Source organism: Malaya genurostris, chromosome 2 (assembly GCF_030247185.1).
Source record: "Malaya genurostris strain Urasoe2022 chromosome 2, Malgen_1.1, whole genome shotgun sequence".
Taxonomy (NCBI): Eukaryota; Metazoa; Arthropoda; class Insecta; order Diptera; family Culicidae; genus Malaya; species Malaya genurostris.
Window position 1 is genome coordinate 161,442,071 of NC_080571.1, and position 20,031 is coordinate 161,462,101.

General features: G+C 35.0%; 2 long non-coding RNA genes across 2 annotated transcripts; both read right to left on the reverse strand.

Moving 5' to 3' along the window:
• Nucleotides 1-7,455: 7,455 nt before the first annotated feature.
• Nucleotides 7,456-8,103, reverse strand: LOC131431700 (uncharacterized). Its single transcript, XR_009229716.1, has 2 exons — nt 7,830-8,103; nt 7,456-7,766 (listed from the first exon to the last, which is right to left on the reverse strand). It is a non-coding gene; the product is annotated as an uncharacterized LOC131431700 (long non-coding RNA).
• A 10,988-nt stretch (nt 8,104-19,091) lies between these two features.
• Nucleotides 19,092-19,625, reverse strand: LOC131432402 (uncharacterized). Its single transcript, XR_009229856.1, has 2 exons — nt 19,464-19,625; nt 19,092-19,400 (listed from the first exon to the last, which is right to left on the reverse strand). It is a non-coding gene; the product is annotated as an uncharacterized LOC131432402 (long non-coding RNA).
• Nucleotides 19,626-20,031: the final 406 nt, after the last annotated feature.

Genomic DNA, 20,031 nt, shown 5'->3' on the forward strand with positions numbered 1-20,031 from the left:
GTCAAGATCCCACGCATACAAAAAACGCAGAAGGAAAACCGCTTAACTCTGGAACTTTGCATAAAAAAACATATACGAGGAAATTTTTACTGGGCTTTATGTTCCAGAGCAAATAATAAGGTTTCACCACTTAAATTCTAAAGGCAAAAAGCGTACAAATCTGGTGTTAAAATCCAGTCAAATATGTTTAATCTGATATTGGTTTAATCTGGCAAAAGATCTGGTTATTTAGCCTGCAGACACAGTCTGGTGGCCGTAAGTTGAACCGAACTTGGCGCGGGAAATTGACTTACATGTAGTGTTCACACTATTGCTGGTTGCCAGCATGCTGGTGACAGTGACAGTGTCTGGTAGGTTCTGAATGATTTGATGCTAATATAATTCCCGCTTTAGGTGTGCTAATGTCACCAGTTCGGAACAACTTCTCGCGCCCACTCTGTCTGCAGCAGAGATGCCAGATTTTTTCATAGGAAATTTGTCTTACTCTGAATAAAAATCTGTATTCCACTAATAAAATTAAATATCGACAATAAAATAAACATGATGGCTGTAGAATTGTATATTTGATGAGCAATAATTCTTTCCATCTGTCTGTAAGAACAGAAAGATCAAATTCCGCAAAAGGCATTTTATGCCGAGACTGCTTCTTGTCACTAATACTAATAGTTTGCTCATACGCCGTGGTCAGGTCGAAGCAAGACAACTCACTGCTTCCTCTTGCTTTGTCGCCGAAATTTCACCCTAAATTGCAAATTTCTAAAATACTAACCCAATTCACGAAAAATCAAAAACATACGATTGTAGGTGAATGATTTTACTATGCATTTGGCGAAAAGAAATCGGTTATGTGCCCAATGCACAAAATAGGATAACCCCTAAATGACCGAAAAATATCAGTTAGAAAGCTTTTCTTTCGCGAGATTTCGTGCGAGTTTTGTTAAAATTCTGTTTTCTTTTTTCCTTTTCTCGCTATAAACAACTCGCATATGTAGGGATGTGCTACGTTTTCAACAAAGCGTCAAAGCTAGCAGCGATGAAAATTATTACTGATTTCTGGTTCTACTGAAACATGAATAGAAATTATTTTACAAAGTAGTAACACTTACATTTTCTACTCATCATTTCACGTAGGTTTTAATGGACTGGCATTAAAAAGCTGTTTTATGCATAATCCAGTAAAAGATACGTGTTTCATAGGTAAAATGTAATGTACTGTTCATTTCACATTCATCTATCAGTTCGTATCAAATTTAGATACCAGAAAATTACTATTTTATATATTGGTTGAAGTCGAAAGGGAGATGCCAGATCTTGATATAAATCTATGAAATAAAAAATGCCATGAAATATAAAACATTTATATCAAAAAATTGTCATACAATTATAATGGCTTAAAAAGCAACTAATAACGTCGGTATCTCAAATCGACAAGCCTCCAGAAATCGTTTATGTTGTCACTGCCATCCAACCGAAGCCGCAGTCAAGATCCAAGAACTCCCACAACACTACCGATGCAGGTTGAAGTCGCATTACATGGTTCCAGTGTCTCTAGCTTCACACCGACGGCCTGTTTGAAGCATTCGGCAGGAGCGGGTAAACTTCCGGACTCACGCAGGCACTCGGTCCAGTTAAACACATGGAAACTTTCATACTGGAATGGTCGATGGAGTAAAAAATTGTAATTAAATAACTCGCAAATATTTACACTACTTACACTTCGAGGGCCACTGCTCGCCACTTTCAAAATCGAGTTTTTTACACTGGAAATTCACGTAGATTGTTTGACGTTTGGTCAATTCACGTAAACCTAATGTGATGACTCTATTCATTTTAGGGGATGTTCGTATAACATTCATTTTCGTCACGTAAAATATTCAATTTGACATTTGAAACCATTCTACACGCTTAGAAAAAGTTACTCAAAGTTTGAGTACTAGTTACTCATATTCAAATGATACATGGAAACGTCAAAAATTGAGTAGTTATCATCAATGATATTGAGTAACTCATACTCTAAATTTGAGTTTAACGCATTAACTCGTTTTTTTTTGTTACTATTCGCAAGATCAGTCTAAAAGTTGTAATAACCATTTGTAACAACAGGTTGTATATTTTGTTAGTGAGATCGCGTATTTCGAGGGTGAGTCGCTCAACACAAACGGTGTTGTGTCTGCAAAAACCGGAATGATAAACTCCGTGTTGTGCTTTAGAATGAAACCGAATATGCTCAAATGTCATTTCTGAGGAATAAGTGTATGATTGGTGCCTGAGCATAACTGACATGTATGTTAATGTGAAATAAAATTTCACTCAAAATTTGAGTGATAGTTACTCTATTTTTGGTACATGTACAAATAAAGTATTACTCAGTAAATAAGTAGATTTTACTCAAATATCGTTTCCAGTGGAAGAACTCAAATTTGAGTAACTTCGGAGTTACTCTAAATTAGAGTTGTTCCACCTTTTCTGTAGATGAGTGAGATCTTTAGTTACTCATTTTTGAGTAACTATTTTTAAGCGTGTTTTTATTTGAGTGTGTGATTTTTCAAATGAAGTTGCCCGTATTCATAAGAAATTGTAGAAAAGGTAAAGTAATTAGAAATTTTCCTACCGATTTGACAGCTCTTGCTGAAAGTATCATCTCTTAACAAGCAGCGCCTCTACATTTCACTTTTGCGACAATATGTCAATTCCTGAAACCCAGACAAACCCAGATAAATGTTTGAGTATTGGTAGGTTTTTGAAAAAATATCCTGGCAACTCTGTTTACACGCAGAGTTATACACTCAAAAAAGAAATCACGTTAATTCTACTTGAAAACATACATGAATCTCATCCACCCAACTTTTCACATAAATTCTATGGGGTAGATAAATGAATTGTATCTGATTGTTCATATATCATGCATCTTATTCAATAGGTAAATAATATATCACTTGTCCGTTGAATACAACGTGATTTTCATATGTTTTAACAGAACTTCACGTAATAGTTACATGACTTAAACATCTTTATTGAGCATAGGAAAATCACATAATAATTACATGAAATGGTACATGATTGTATAGTATATAAAACTCAGTTAAAACTAACATTAAAAAGGCATTTATTTGCAGAATGCATTTCTAACGGATCGCTTGTTATTTTACATCTATTTATATATTAATGGTTACATCATCAACCTTAACGAATAGTAACTCAATGAAATTAAACTTATACTTAACTCTAAGTATAAACTTATTATCTACATTTAAAACTATTGTTGGTCGTCGATTAAAATAAACAATACCAGTAATAATGAACCTGATTTTTCAAACGCGACATAGTGCTCATTTTGACCAATGACTACCCATAATTGCAAAATCAAGTGAAATATTTCATCTAACGATAAAATCTTTGATTCCATAGAGTACAGCTTGATCCGATAAAAAAATATGACAAACTGTCCTATTTTGTAGTTAATTCCTTTGTAAACAATAGGGTCGGCGGTACCGACAGAAGTTTTTCTATTTATGATTTCTGAAAATATAAATCAATTAATCAAAAATTCTTACTTCAAACTTGAATTATTTATATACATTTTGTTTTCTCCCGGGATTTATAAGATCGAAAATATATTCGTATGCTGTTGGTTCTAAATACTTCCGGAGATCAAGAGCTCGAACAAGCCAATATCGCATTCTACTAAAACCAAACGCAAAATTGTATATTGAGTACTACACTAGTTTTGAAACTGTAGAAGCAAAGTCCGGGCATTACATTCGTTTCGTGGAATTTGGCCTTTCTGTTTCAACAGACTTCGCAGCCGATTCTTATTGTACATAATCATTGCATGGCTAGTACTATGGATCCTACTGACACTAAGAATCCTTCCAGGTCAGGGCTGTTTTGAAACTTTACTTACCTTTAAAAACTTCCAATAACGAATGCATTATGTTCAAGCCTGCCACTAACATGTCAGCCATTTTGAGATTTGAAATTTTCATAGAGCAAATTCACTTAAACTTCGATCATGGGACTCTCCATTTGAAGATTATGTGAAAATCACATAGCTTGTACTTGGTTTCCAGATGTTATTCATAGACATCACGAAGAATATCAAATATAAATGAAGCTCTGCATTTACGTGAGTAATCCCATAAAACTAATGTGATTTATTTTTTGAGTGTACTATTAATGGAAAAATCTGTTTCTGACTTCAGCTGGTTTTCAAAGAAGGGCGAAACTAATATAGATCGCCCTTCCTTACCTAGGACAGGACCAGACAACTGGCTTCTTTTTCCAGAAAAATATTTCTCTTCTTATTCCGGTTTCTCCCTGCTGTAAATAATAAAAGCCTCGCGATCACTGTTGCCAGTAGAGATAATTGTTCATTCTGAAAACTTTCTCCCCTTATAACATGTAATTATTTATCATTTGAAAACACTTAGACAAATGTTATATCGGTCAAAAATATAGCTCTGGATTCATTTTGATCAGATGTTTGTTTTGAAGAAAACGTTTAGTTGAAACAGCTTAATAAAATTTTTCTAAAACACTCAATTTTGAATAATTAATTTTTGCAGCTTTATTAACTAAAGTATTCAACATATTCTATTTGAGAAAAATAATAACATACAGAATTATCCAAAGATTGGGTGCTATTCTCAACCAACATAATCAATATTCTCGTCCATATCACACTTCGTGATTTCAGGCTTTCTCTTTGTATCATCCAGTGATTGTTAAATGTACTCGTATACTTTCCGCATTGACAGAATTTAAAAACAAATTGAACTTAAATCCTATTGAAATCAATAATTTTGAAGATGACCCGAAAAATAAAATATCAAATATCAAGCTACATTGTTACCGACGATACTGACAACACTTTTTCTACCCTGCAGTAATCTTGATTTCAACAACTTGTACTTGCTTATGTCAGTTTCAACCAATCACGAGCTGGTCCGAAATTGGTCCTAATGCCCCGTTTACACTTCTGCTGGCTGCCAGCATGCTGGTGTCAGAGTACTGCCCTCTTAGGAAAAAAACGTTCAACTGTGGTCCAATGATACAAAGTATTAGACCAACGAAGGACAACCGTTGAACGTTTTTTTTTTCCTAGGAGGGCAGTACACTGACACCAGCATGCTGGCAGCCAGCAGAAGTGTAAACGAGGCATAAAAGAGGATTAACAATTGTCAGGTCCTGTCCTAGTTCCTTACTAACTATTGTTTGTTGGCATGGAACACGAAAGGCGAAACTTACATAAAAAACATATACAAGGAAATTTTTACTGGGCTTTATGTTCCAGAGCAAATAATAAGGTTTCACCACTTAAATTCTAAAGGCAAAAAGCGTACAAATCTGGTGTTAAAATCCAGTCAAATATGTATAATCTGATATTGGTTTAATCTGGCAAAAGATCTGGTTATTTAGCCTGCAGACACAGGCTGGTGGCCGTAAGTTGAACCGAACTTGGTGCGGGAAATTGACTTACATGTAGTGTTCACACTATTGCTGGTTGCCAGCATGCTGGTGACAGTGTACTGCACTCTTAGAAAAAAAAAGTTCAACAGTGGTCTTTCTTTGGTCTAATATGTTGGTCCACAGTTGAACGTTTTTTATTAAGGTAGCGCTTCGCCGTGGTCACGGGAGTTCGCTGCCTATCTCGGAGTTTCACGCACTTTACCAAATATTGCGAGCTAACGGGGAAGAAAACGGAAATTCCAAGAACATACGATTCTAGATAATTAATTTTTCTATCGATTCGTATATAAATTGTGCCTGATAAACATTTTTATCGAAAGATTTCGTGCGAGTTATAAAAATAAATGAGTTTTTCCTTATTCTTTCGCACGCACACAATTTCAACGCATGCATTGGGCTGTGCAAAATGCTACATGCGGTAGACGCTAACAACATTTCTTTTGTTTTCGTTGTCCGTTCTCTCTGCGTAAACGTTGAATATAGATGAGTAGAAAATGTAAGTGAGTGTTACTACTTTGTAAAATAATTTCTATTCATGTTTCAGTAGAACCAGAAATCAGTAAAGATTTTCATCGCTACTAGCTTTGACGCTTTGTTGAAAACGTAGCACATTCCTACATATGCGAGTTGTTTATAGCGAGAAAAGGAAAAATGAAAGCCAAATTTCAACATAACTCGCACGAAATCTCGCGAAAGAAAAGCTTTCTAACTGATATTTTTCGCCAAATGCATAGTAAAATCATTTACCTACAATCGTATGTTTTTGATTTTTCGTGAATCGGGTTAGTATTTTAGAAATTTGCTATTTAGGGTGAAATTTCGGCGACAAAGCAAGAGGAAGCAGTGAGTTGTCTTGCTTCGACCTGACCACGGCGAAACGCTACCTTAAGAGGACAGTACACTGGCACCATCATACTGGCAGCAAGCAGAAGAGTAAACGGGGCTTTAGCAAATCAAAGGGAGAGTGAAAGGTGAGCGAATTTCTCGAGTCTGGTAGGTTCTGAATGATTTGATGCTAATATAATTCCCGCTTTAGGTGTGCTAATGTCACCAGCTCGGAACAACTTCTCGCGCCAACTCTGTCTGCAGCAGAGATGCCAGATTTTTTCATAGGAAATTTGTCTTACTCTGAATAAAAAATCTGTATTATCTGCATCCACTAATAAAATTAAATATCGACAATAAAATAAACATGATGGCTGTAGAATTGTATATTCGATGAGCAATAATTCTTTCCATCTGTCTGTAAGAACAGAAATATCAAATTCCGCAAAAGGCATTTTATGCCGAGACTGCTTCTTGTCACTAATACTAATAGTTTGCTCATACGAAAAAGCTTTTAAGCCTCTTTTGAAATCCGTACTAAGGTAGCGCTTCGCCATGGTCAGATCGATCGAAGCAAGACAACTCACTGCTTCCTCTTGCTTTGTCGCTGAAATTTCACCCTAAATTGCAAATTTCTAAAATACTAATCCAATTCACGAAAAATCAAAAACATAGTAAATGATTTTACTATGCATTTGGCGAAAAATATCAGTTAGAAAGCTTTTCTTTCGCGAGATTTCGTGCGAGTTTTGTTAAAATTTGGTTTTCTTTTTTCCTTTTCTCGCTATAAACAACTAGCATATGAAGGGATGTGCTACGTTTTCAACAAAGCGTCAAAGCTAGTAGCGATGAAAATCATTACTGATTTCTGGTTCTACTGAAACATGAATAGAAATTATTTTACAAAGTAGTAACACTTACTTACATTTTCTACTCATCATTTCACGTAGGTTTTAATGGACTGGCATTTAAAAGCTGTTTTATACATAATCCAGTAAAAGATACGTGTTTCATAGGTAAAATGTAATGTACTGTTCATTTCACATTCATCTATCAGTTCGTATCAAATTTAGATACCAGAAAATTACTATTTTATATATTGGTTGATGTCGAAAGGGAGATGCCAGATCTTGATATAAATCTATGAAATGAAAAATGCCATGAAATATAAAACATTTATATCAAAAAATTGTCATACAATTATAATGGCTTAAAAAGCAACTAATAACGTCTTGGTATCTCAAATCGACAAGCCTCCAGAAATCGTTTATGTTGTCACTGCCATCCAACCGAAGCCGCAGTCAAGATCCAAGAACTCCCACAACACTACCGATGCAGGTTGAAGTCGCATTACATGGTTCCAGTGTCTCTAGCTTCACACCGACGGCCTGTTTGAAGCATTCGGCAGGAGCGGGTAAACTTCCGGACTCACGCAGGCACTCGGTCCAGTTAAACACATGGAAACTTTCATACTGGAATGGTCGATGGAGTAAAAAATTGTAATTAAATAACTCGCAAATATTTACACTACTTACACTTCGGGGGCCACTGCTCGCCATTTTCAAAATTTTACACTGGAAATTCATGTAGATTGTTTGACGTTTGGTCAATTCACGTAAACCTTATGTGATGACTCTATTTATTTTAGGGGATGTACGTATAATGAATGTGAAATGTTACGAAAATGAATGTCACGTAAAATATTCAATTTGACATTTGAAACCATTCTACACGCTTAGAAAAAGTTACTCAAAGTTTGAGTACTAGTTACTCATATTCAAATGATACATGGAAACGTCAAAAATTGAGTAGTTATCATCAATGATATTGAGTAACTCGTACTCTAAATTTGAGTTTAACGCATTAACTCGTTTTTTTGTTACTATTCGCAAGATCAGTCTAAAAGTTGTAATAACCATTTGTAACAACAGGTTGTATATTTTGTTAGTGAGATCGCGTATTTCGAGGGTGAGTCGCTCAACACAAACGGTGTTGTGTCTGCAAAAACCGGAATGATAAACTCCGTGTTGTGCTTTAGAATGAAACCGAATATGCTCAAATGTCATTTCTGAGGAATAAGTGTATGATTGGTGCCTGAGCATAACTGACATGTATGTTAATTTGCGATTGACACACTACTCCAAGCAACCACCACGTGATATAGTATTAAGTTCAATTACTTAATATTTACACTATTACTTACAATACACTCAGAAAAGGAGCAATTTTTTTGAAAATTTGGTATATGTGAAATAAAATTTCACTCAAAATTTGAGTGATAGTTATTCTATTTTTGGTACATGTACAAATAAAGTATTACTCAGTAAATGAGTAGATTTTACCCAAATATCGTTTCCAGTGAAAGAACTCAAATTTGAGTAACTTCGGAGTTACTCTAAATTAGAGTTGTTCCACTTTTTCTGTAGATGAGTGAGATCTTACTCATTTTTGAGTAACTATTTTAAGCGTGTTTTTATTTGAGTGTATGATTTTTCAAATGAAGTTGCCCGTATTCATAAGAAATTGTAGAAAAGGTGAAGTAATTAGAAATTTTCCTACCGATTTGACAGCTCTTGCTGAAAGTATCATCTCTTAACAAGCAGCGCCTCTACATTTCACTTTTGCGACAATATGTCAATTCCTGAAACCCAGATAAACCCAGATAAATGTTTGAGTATTGGTAGGTTTTTGAAAAAATATCCTGGCAACTCTGTTTACACGCAGAGTTCTACACTCAAAAAAGAAATCACGTTAATTCTACTTGAAAACATACATGAATCTCATCCACCCAACTTTTCACATAAATTCTATGGAGTAGATAAATGAATTGTATCGGATTGTTCATATATCATGCATCTTATTCAATAGGTAAATAATATATCACTTGTCCGTTGGATACAACGTGATTTTCATATGTTTTAACAGAACTTCACGTAATAGTTACATGACTTAAACATCTTTATTGAGTATAGGAAAATCACATAATAATTACATGAAATGGTACATGATTGTATAGTATATAAAACTCAGTTAAAACTAACATTAAAAATGCATTTATTTGCAGAATGCATTTCCAACAGATCGCTTGTTATTTTACATCTATTTACATATTAATGGTTACATCATCAACCTTAACGAATAGTAACTCAATGAAATTAAACTTATACTTAACTCTAAGTATAAACTTATTATCTACATTTAAAACTATTGTTGGTCGTCGATTAAAATAATCAATACCAGTAATAATGAACCTGATGTTTCAATCGCGACATAGTGCTCATTTGCCCATAATTGCAAAATCAAGTGAAATATTTCATCTAACGATAAAATCTCTGATTTCATAGAGTACAGCTTGATCCAATAAAAAAATTATGACAAACTGTCCTATTTTGTAGTTAATTCCTTTGTAAACAATAGAGTCGGCGGCACCGACAGAAGTTTTTCTATTTATGATTTCTGAAAATGTAAATAAATTAATCAAAAATTCTTACTTCAAACTTGAATTACATTTTGTTTTCTCCCGGAAATTATAAGATCGAAAATATTTTCGTATGCTGTTGGTTCTAAATACTTCCGGAGATCAAGAGCTCGAACAAGCAAATATCGCATTCTACTAAAACTAAGCGCAAAATTGTATATTGAGTACTACACTAGTTTTGAAACTGTAGAAGCAAAGTCCGGGCATTACATTCGTTTCGTGGAATTTGGCTTTTCTGTTTCAACAGACTTCGCAGCCGATTCTTATTGTACATAATCATTGCATGGCTAGTACTATGGATCCTACTGACACTAAGAATCCTTCCAGGTCAGGGCTGTTTTGAAACTTTACTTACCTTTAAAAACTTCCAATAACGAATGCATTATGTTCAAGCCTGCCACCAACATGTCAGCCATTTTGAGATTTGAAATTTTCATTATGTGAAAATCACATAGCTTGTACTTGGTTTCCAGATGTTATTCATAGACATCACGTAGAATATCAAATATAAATGAAGCACTGCATTTACGTGAGTAATCCCATAAAACTAATGTGATTTATTTTTTGAGTGTACTATTAATGGAAAAATCTGTTTCTGACTTCAGCTGGTTTTCAAAGAAGGGCGAAACTAACATAGATCGCCCTTCCTTACCTAGGACAGGACCAGACAACTGGCTTCTTTTTCCAGAAAAATATTTCTCTTCTTATTCCGGTTTCTCCCTGCTGTAAATAATAAAAGCCTCGCGATCACTGTTGCCAGTAGAGATAATTGTTCATTCTGAAAACTTTCTCCCCTTATAACATGTAATTATTTATCATTTGAAAACACTTAGACAAATGTTATATCGGTCAAAAATATAGCTCTGGATTCATTTTGATCAGATGTTTGTTTTGAAGAAAACGTTTAGTTGAAACAGCTTAATAATATTTTTCTAAAACACTCAATTTTGAATAATTATTTTTGCAGCTTTATTAACTAAAGTATTCAACATATTCTATTTGAGAAAAATAATAACATACAGAAGTATCCAAAGATTGGGTGCTATTCTCAACCAACATAATCAATATTCTCGTCCACTCGAAATCACACTTCGTGATTTCAGGCTTTCTCTTTGTATCATCCAGTGATTGTTAAATGTACTCGTATACTGTCCCCATTGACAGAATTTAAAAACAAATTGAACTTAAATCCTATTGAAATCAATAATTTTGAAGATGACCCGAAAAATAAAATATCAAATGTCAAGCTACATTGTTACCGACGATACTTAAAACACTTTTTCTACCACCCTGCAGTAATCTTGATTTCAACAACTTGTACTTGCTTATGTCAGTTTCAACCAATCACGAGCTGGTCTGAAATTGGTCCTAATGCCCCGTTTACACTTCTGCTGGCTGCCAGCATGCTGGTGTCAGTATACTGCCCTCTTAGGAAAAAAAAAACGTTCAACTGTGGTCCAATGATCCAAAGTATTAGACCAACGAAGGACCACCGTTGAACGTTTTTTTTCCTAGGAGGGCAGTACACTGACACCAGCATGCTGGCAGCCAGCAGAAGTGTAAACGGGGCATTAGGACCAATTTCGGACTAGCTCGTGATTGGTTGAAACTGACATAAGCAAGTACAAGTTGTTGAAATCAAGATTACTGCAGGGTGGTAGAAAAAGTGTTGTCAGTATCGTCGGTAACAATGTAGCTTGACATTTGATATTTTATTTTTCGGGTCATCTTCAAAATTATTGATTTCAATAGGCATGCTGGCAGCCAGCAGAAGTGTAAACGAGGCATAAAAGTGGATTAACAATTGTCAGGTCCTGTCCTAGTTCCTTACTAACAATTGTTTGTTGGCATGGAACACGAAAGGCGAAACTTACGTAAACAAATGGCTTATGAATGACTGTTTCACCCTTTATACACTAAGGTCTTTTTTTATGTGATCTTTTTTATTCGGCTTTTTTATGCGAAATATCAGGGTGTCAAGATCCCACGCATACAAAAAACGCAGAAGGAAAACCGCTTAACTCTGGAACTTTGCATAAAAAAACATATACAAGAAAATTTTTACTGGGCTTTATGTTCCAGAGCAAATAATAAGGTTTCACCACTTAAATTCTAAAGGCAAAAAGCGTACAAATCTGGTGTTAAAATCCAGTCAAATATGTTTAATCTGATATTGGTTTAATCTGGCAAAAGATCTGGTTATTTAGCCTGCAGACACAGTCTGGTGGCCGTAAGTTGAACCGAACTTGGCGCGGGAAATTGACTTACATGTAGTGTTCACACTATTGCTGGTTGCCAGCATGCTGGTGACAGTGACAGTGTCTGGTAGGTTCTGAATGATTTGATGCTAATATAATTCCTGCTTTAGGTGTGCTAATGTCACCAGCTCGGAACAACTTCTCGCGCCCACTCTGTCTGCAGCAGAGATGCCAGATTTTTTCATAGGAAATTTGTCTTACTCTGAATAAAAAATCTGTATTCCACTAATAAAATTAAATATCGACAATAAAATAAACATGATGGCTGTAGAATTGTATATTCGATGAGCAATAATTCTTTCCATCTGTCTGTAAGAACAGAAAAATCAAATTCCGCAAAAGGCATTTTATGCCGAGACTGCTTCTTGTCACTAATACTAATAGTTTGCTCATACGAAAAAGCTTTTAAGCCTCTTTTGAAATCCGTATTAAGGTAGCGCTTCGCCGTGGTCAGGTCGAAGCAAGACAACTCACTGCTTCCTCTTGCTTTGTCGCCGAAATTTCACCCTAAATTGCAAATTTCTAAAATACTAACCCAATTCACGAAAAATCAAAAACATAGTAAATGATTTTACTATGCATTTGGCGAAAAATATTAGTTAGAATACTTTTCTTTCGCGAGATTTGTTAAAATTCGGTTTTCTTTTTTCCTTTTCTCGCTATAAACAACTCGCATATGTAGGGATGTGCTACGTTTTCAACAAAGCGTCAAAGCTAGTAGCGATGAAAATTATTACTGATTTCTGGTTCTACTGAAACATGAATAGAAATTATTTTACAAAGTAGTAACACTTACATTTTCTACTCATCATTTCACGTAGGTTTTAATGGACTGGCATTTAAAAGCTGTTTTATACATAATCCAGTAAAAGATACGTGTTTCATAGGTAAAATGTAATGTACTGTTCATTTCACATTCATCTATCAGTTCGTATCAAATTTAGATACCAGAAAATTACTATTTTATATATTGGTTGAAGTCGAAAGGGAGATGCCAGATCTTGATATAAATCTATGAAATGAAAAATGCCATAAAATATAAAACATTTATATCAAAAAATTGTCAATGGCTTAAAAAGCAACTAATAACGTCGTGGTATCTCAAATCGACAAGCCTCCAGAAATCGTTTATGTTGTCACTGCCATCCAACCGAAGCCGCAGTCAAGATCCAAGAACTCCCACAACACTACCGATGCAGGTTGAAGTCGCATTACATGGTTCCAGTGTCTCTAGCTTCACACCGACGGCCTGTTTGAAGCATTCGGCAGGAGCGGGTAAACTTCCGGACTCACGCAGGCACTCGGTCCAGTTAAACACATGGAAACTTTCATACTGGAATGGTCGATGGAGTAAAAAATTGTAATTAAATAACTCGCAAATATTTACACTACTTACACTTCGAGGGCCACTGCTCGCCATTTTCAAAATCGAGTTTTTTACACTGGAAATTCACGTAGATTGTTTGACGTTTGGTCAATTCACGTAAACCTTATGTGATGACTCTATTCATTTTAGGGGATGTTCGTATAACATTCATTTTCGTCACGTAAAATATTCAATTTGACATTTGAAACCATTCTACACGCTTAGAAAAAGTTACTCAAAGTTTGAGTACTAGTTACTCATATTCAAATGATACATGGAAACGTCAGAAATTGAGTACACGCTTACTTGTGGCTACCCAGTGAGTGAATCGAAAGTACTCATTTTCAACAACTGTGAACAGATGTCAAAAAATGAGTAGAATTTAAAACTGTCACTGTGTCAAAGTAACTTAACCGCGCCATCCGACATTTTCAAGTTTTTCCGGATGGATAAAATTAAAAGTATTATAGACAGCGAGTCGTTTAAGGCTCTAGCTGGTAAGTAAAATACATTAAAACGCATTTTTACATTATGCAATAAAAATACATTTGAACTACGAATAGATTTCTCGTTTGTGGTTGCTTGGTGGATTGATGCCGAGAGAAGCAGAACTGTTCCGGATACATGTTTGAAAAAAAAACATTGAATTAAACCTGTTGCACATGTGGGTATTGCAATAAAACGTAGTTATTTTTTAAAAGTTTTTAAAGTAATTTATTTAAACATCATTGGGTTGGATAATAATGGGTACTTTCCACATATTTACAAATGTCAACAAAAGAGAGTAAGTTCTACTCAAATTTTGCGAAAAGCATATTTACCCAAAAGTGCGTAATACTTACTGTACTCAATTTTGGATAGGTATAGTTTTTGCGAAATTGAGTGACTTTTGACTCAATTTTGGGTAGCCACAAGTAAGCGTGTAGTTATCATCAATGATATTAATTAATTCCTACTCTAAATTTGAGTTTAACGCATTAACTCGTTTATTTTTTGTTAGTATTCGCAAGATCAGTCTAAAAGTTGTAATAACCATTTGTAACAACAGGTTGTATATTTTGTTAGTGAGATCGCGTATTTCGAGGGTGAGTCCGACGACACGACCTGCCACTCGATTATTAAAACTGTATCGCAAATTTAACTACCCCTCAGTAACTGGTAATGTCAAAACGAAATCGCTTGAAAAAATGTTGGAACTGGCAACTCAAGTTGATAAATTATTGATTTTGAATTTTTTTGGCTACAGTTACCAGTAGCCTTAGTAACTACACAAGGAATGTAAACAAAAACAAGAGATTCTCACTTAAAACAAAACCACTGAGTGTAGTTGGCCCGCTGGCAGGTATTAAATTTATTATTTCAGAGAGTTTTGAGTCATTTTGGCGTATTTTTTTTAATTTGTATCTTTTTTTAATGAACTGGAACAATTTCGTCGCTGCCACAGAGAGGAAGGCTTTTATCATTTCATATTCATAGCTAGAAAGTTGTATTGTCAGGTGGTAGTGAATGATTTGCATTTGGGTACATTTACAGCGCGCAACTGTGTTTGGAACTCAAAATAATGCGAATTAGGAACATAAAAAAATTGTTTTATGCAACTATCGTTAATAATGTTTTTAATTGAATAAAGTTTACTCGTAGTAAAAGGACATACAAACGAAAATAAAAATAACATGATATTGAAAGAATCGGTTGTCTTTTTCTGACAAAATCAAAATGAAAATAATTATTTAAAAGCAAAAGTTATTAAAGCATGAAATAAAAATACATATATTTTGACTTCAAGAATATCTTAATTTTTTTTATTACCACTAGCGTTTTTGAGAAGTCGAAAGTGTTTCTCACTGCAATTTATTGTTAATTTCGTTTGGTATTCCGTGGACATGTCTTACGATCGTTTTTCAGAGTGAATGAAGTGAAATTAACTAAATTATGTATATCTGGCTTAATTTTACATATTACTGTTCGTAGGAAACGAATAGAAAGATACTGGATCTCCTTCACGACTGAAACACCTAGCAACGCAACAATGTCTTCCCATTATCGAAAATGTTTTCCTGACCTATCAAAACTAATCATTGCATGCTGCCACTGTAATTCTCTATGACTAACAAAATTCATATTTAAAAATGAAAGAAATGATCTGTGAAAACATGGTAACTATCACATAACAACTAGTCAACAAACTAGAAGATTACGTTACAAAAAGAATCATGAATATTCGGACTTCTGTGTATAATATCACAAGATCATTGTATAATTTAGAAAATGTAAATATATTTTCTACATAGATACGGTAATTACGGTATACGATCAAAAAAACCTACGTAGTAATTATTAATTGTATATAATAACAAAAACAGTGGAAGCAATCATCTTGAAACCGCTTTAGTTTCCGTGCAAAATGTCGCATTTCCTCACTCTGGCTGGTTTGGTAACCGTGGAATTGCAGGATAATGACTTGTTAAACTGCTCTATTTGTTTGCCCATGTCCAGAAGCATTTTCGAAGTCGGCGAAAGAATGTTAACTGCAAATAGAAAATTTTTATTTAATGATAAAATTCAAGCACTCACCTGCACTCAGCTTCATCATAATTTGCATCGATGATGATTAAAATTATTTAGTTGCTCTCCGAAATTCACTAAATAACCGGAAAAGACACAAAAATAAAATCTGTAGAATTATTCCACAACAATTTTAAACTGTTTGTTTATTTATTCTGGTGCTCCTTGGTAACTAGTTCATAGCAACCTAAGCAGCGTTGCTCGAAAAGTTAGTTTTTGTCATTTTCAAGGGGTCGCTATATTTATGGTAACTGGTGGTAAATCGCTCACGAACACTTTTTATTCCGATTTTTCTTCGGAGTGTCTGGTCGTGTCGTCGGTGAGTCGCTCAACACAAACGGTGTTGTGTCTGCAAAAACCGGAATGATAAACTCCGTGTTGTGCTTTAGAATGAAACCGAATATGCTCAAATGTCATTTCTGAGGAATAAGTGTATGATTGGTGCCTGAGCATAACTGACGTTTAGTTGAAACAGCTTAATAAAATTTTTCTAAAACACTCAATTTTGAATAATTGATTTTTGCAGCTTTATTAACTAAAGTATTCAACATATTCTATTTGAGAAAAATAATAACATACAGAAGTATCCAAAGATTGGGTGCTATTCTCAACCAACATAATCAATATTCTCGTCCATATCACACTTCGTGATTTCAGGCTTTCTCTTTGTATCATCCAGTGATTGTTTAATGTACTCGTATACTTTCCGCATTGACAGAATTTAAAAACAAATTGAACTTAAATCCTATTGAAATCAATAATTTTGAAGATGACCCAAAAAATAAAATATCAAATGTCAAGCTACATTGTTACCGACGATACTGACAACACTTTTTCTACCACCCTGCAGTAATCTTGATTTCAACAACTTGTACTTGCTTATGTCAGTTTCAACCAATCACGAGCTGGTCCGAAATTGGTCCTAATGCCCCGTTTACACTTCTGCTGGCTGCCAGCATGCTGGTGTCAGAGTACTGCCCTCTTAGGAAAAAAACGTTCAACTGTGGTCCAATGATACAAAGTATTAGACCAACGAAGGACCACCGTTGAACGTTTTTTTCCTAGGAGGGCAGTACACTGACACCAGCATGCTGGCAGCCAGCAGAAGTGTAAACGGGGCATTAGGACCAATTTCGGACCAGCTCGTGATTGGTTGAAACTGACATAAGCAAGTACAAGTTGTTGAAATCAAGATTACTGCAGGGTGGTAGAAAAAGTGTTGTCAGTATCGTCGGTAACAATGTAGCTTGACATTTGATATTTTATTTTTCGGGTCATCTTCAAAATTAACAATTGTCAGGTCCTGTCCTAGTTCCTTACTAACAATTGTTTGTTGGCATGGAACACGAAAGGCGAAACTTACGTAAACAAATGGCTTATGAATGACTGTTTCACCCTTTATACACTAAGGTCTTTTTTTATGTGATCTTTTTTATGCGGCTTTTTTATGCGAAATATCAGGGTGTCAAGATCCCACGCATACAAAAAACGCAGAAGGAAAACCGCTTAACTCTGGAACTTTGCATAAAAAAACATATACAAGGAAATTTTTACTGGGCTTTATGTTCCAGAGCAAATAATAAGGTTTCACCACTTAAATTCTGAGGGCAAAAAGCGTACAAATCTGGTGTTAAAATCCAGTCAAATATGTTTAATCTGATATTGGTTTAATCTGGCAACAGATCTGGTTATTTAGCCTGCAGACACAGTCTGGTGGCCGTAAGTTGAACCGAACTTGGCGGGAAATTGACTTACATGTAGTGTTCACACTATTGCTGGTTGCCAGCATGCTGGTGACAGTGTACTGCACTCTTAGAAAAAAAAAAAACGTTCAACAGTGGTCTTTCTTTGATCTAATAAGTTGGTCCACAGTTGAACGTTTTTTATTAAGAGGGCAGTACACTGGCACCATCATACTGGCAGCAAGCAGAAGAGTAAACGGGGCAATAGCAAATCAAAGGGAGAGTGAAAGGTGAGCGAATTTCTCGAGTCTGGTAGGTTCTGAATGATTTGATGCTAATATAATTCCCGCTTTAGGTGTGCTAATGTCACCAGCTCGGAACAACTTCTCGCGCCCACTCTGTCTGCAGCAGAGATGCCAGATTTTTTCATAGGAAATTTGTCTTACTCTGAATAAAAAATCTGTATTCCACTAATAAAATAATATAATATAATTCCCCTTTAGGTGTGCTAATGTCACCAGCTCGGAACAACTTCTCGCGCCCACTCTGTCTGCAGCAGAGATGCCAGATTTTTTCATAGGAAATTTGTCTTACTCTGAATAAAAAATCTGTATTCCACTAATAAAATTAAATATCGACAATAAAATAAACATGATGGCTGTAGAATTGTATATTCGATGAGCAATAATTCTTTCCATCTGTCTGTAAGAACATTAAGATCAAATTCCGCAAAAGGCATTTTATGCCGAGACTGCTTCTTGTCACTAATACTAATAGTTTGCTCATACGAAAAAGCTTTTAAGCCTCTTTGGAAATCCGTATTAAGGTAGCGCTTCGCCGTGGTCAGGTCGAAGCAAGACAACTCACTGCTTCCTCTTGCTTTGTCGCCGAAATTTCACCCTAAATTGCAAATTTCTAAAATACTAACCCAATTCACGAAAAATCAAAAACATACGATTGTAGGTAAATGATTTTACTATGCATTTGGCGAAAAATATCAGTTAGAAAGTATTTCTTTCGCGAGATTTCGTTCGAGTTTTGTTAAAATTCTGTTTTCTTTTTTCCTTTTCTCGCTATAAACAACTCGCATATGTAGGGATGTGCTACGTTTTCAACAAAGCGTCAAAGCTAGTAGCGATGAAAATTATTACTGATTTCTGGTTCTACTGAAACATGAATAGAAATTATTTTACAAAGTAGTAACACTTACATTTTCTACTCATCATTTCACGTAGGTTTTAATGGACTGGCATTTTAAAGCTGTTTTATACATAATCCAGTAAAAGATACGTGTTTCATAGGTAAAATGTAATGTACTGTTCATTTCACATTCATCTATCAGTTCGTATCAAATTTAGATACCAGAAAATTACTATTTTATATATTGGTTGAAGTTGAAAGGGAGATGCCAGATCTTGATATAAATCTATGAAATGAAAAATGCCATGAACTATAAAACATTTATATCAAAAAATTGTCATACAATTATAATGGCTTAAAAAGCAACTAATAACGTCGTGGTATCTCAAATCGACAAGCCTCCAGAAATCGTTTATGTTGTCACTGCCATCCAACCGAAGCCGCAGTCAAGATCCAAGAACTCCCACAACACTACCGATGCAGGTTGAAGTCGCATTACATGGTTCCAGTGTCTCTAGCTTCACACCGACGGCCTGTTTGAAGCATTCGACAGGAGCGGGTAAACTTCCGGACTCACGCAGGCACTCGGTCCAGTTAAACACATGGAAACTTTCATACTGGAATGGTCGATGGAGTAAAAAATTGTAATTAAATAACTCGCAAATATTTACACTACTTACACTTCAAGGGCCACTGCTCGCCATTTTCAAAATCGAGTTTTTTACACTGGAAATTCACGTAGATTGTTTGACGTTTGGTCAATTCACGTAAACCTTATGTGATGACTCTATTCATTTTAGGGGATGTTCGTATAACATTCGTTTTCGTAAAATATTCAATTTGACATTTAAAACCATTCTACACGCTTAGAAAAAGTTACTCAAAGTTTGAGTACTAGTTACTCATATTCAAATGATACATGGAAACGTCAAAAATTGAGTAGTTATCATCAATGATATTGAGTAACTCCTACTCTAAATTTGAGTTTAACGCATTAACTCGTTTTTTTTTTGTTACTATTCGCAAGATCAGTCTAAAAGTTGTAATAACCATTTGTAACAACAGGTTGTATATTTTGTTAGTGAGATCGCGTATTTCGAGGGTGAGTCGCTCAACACAAACGGTGTTGTGTCTGCAAAAACCGGAATGATAAACTCCGTGTTGTGCTTTAGAATGAAACCGAATATGCTCAAATGTCATTTTTGAGGAATAAGTGTATGATTGGTGCCTGGGCATAACTGACATGTA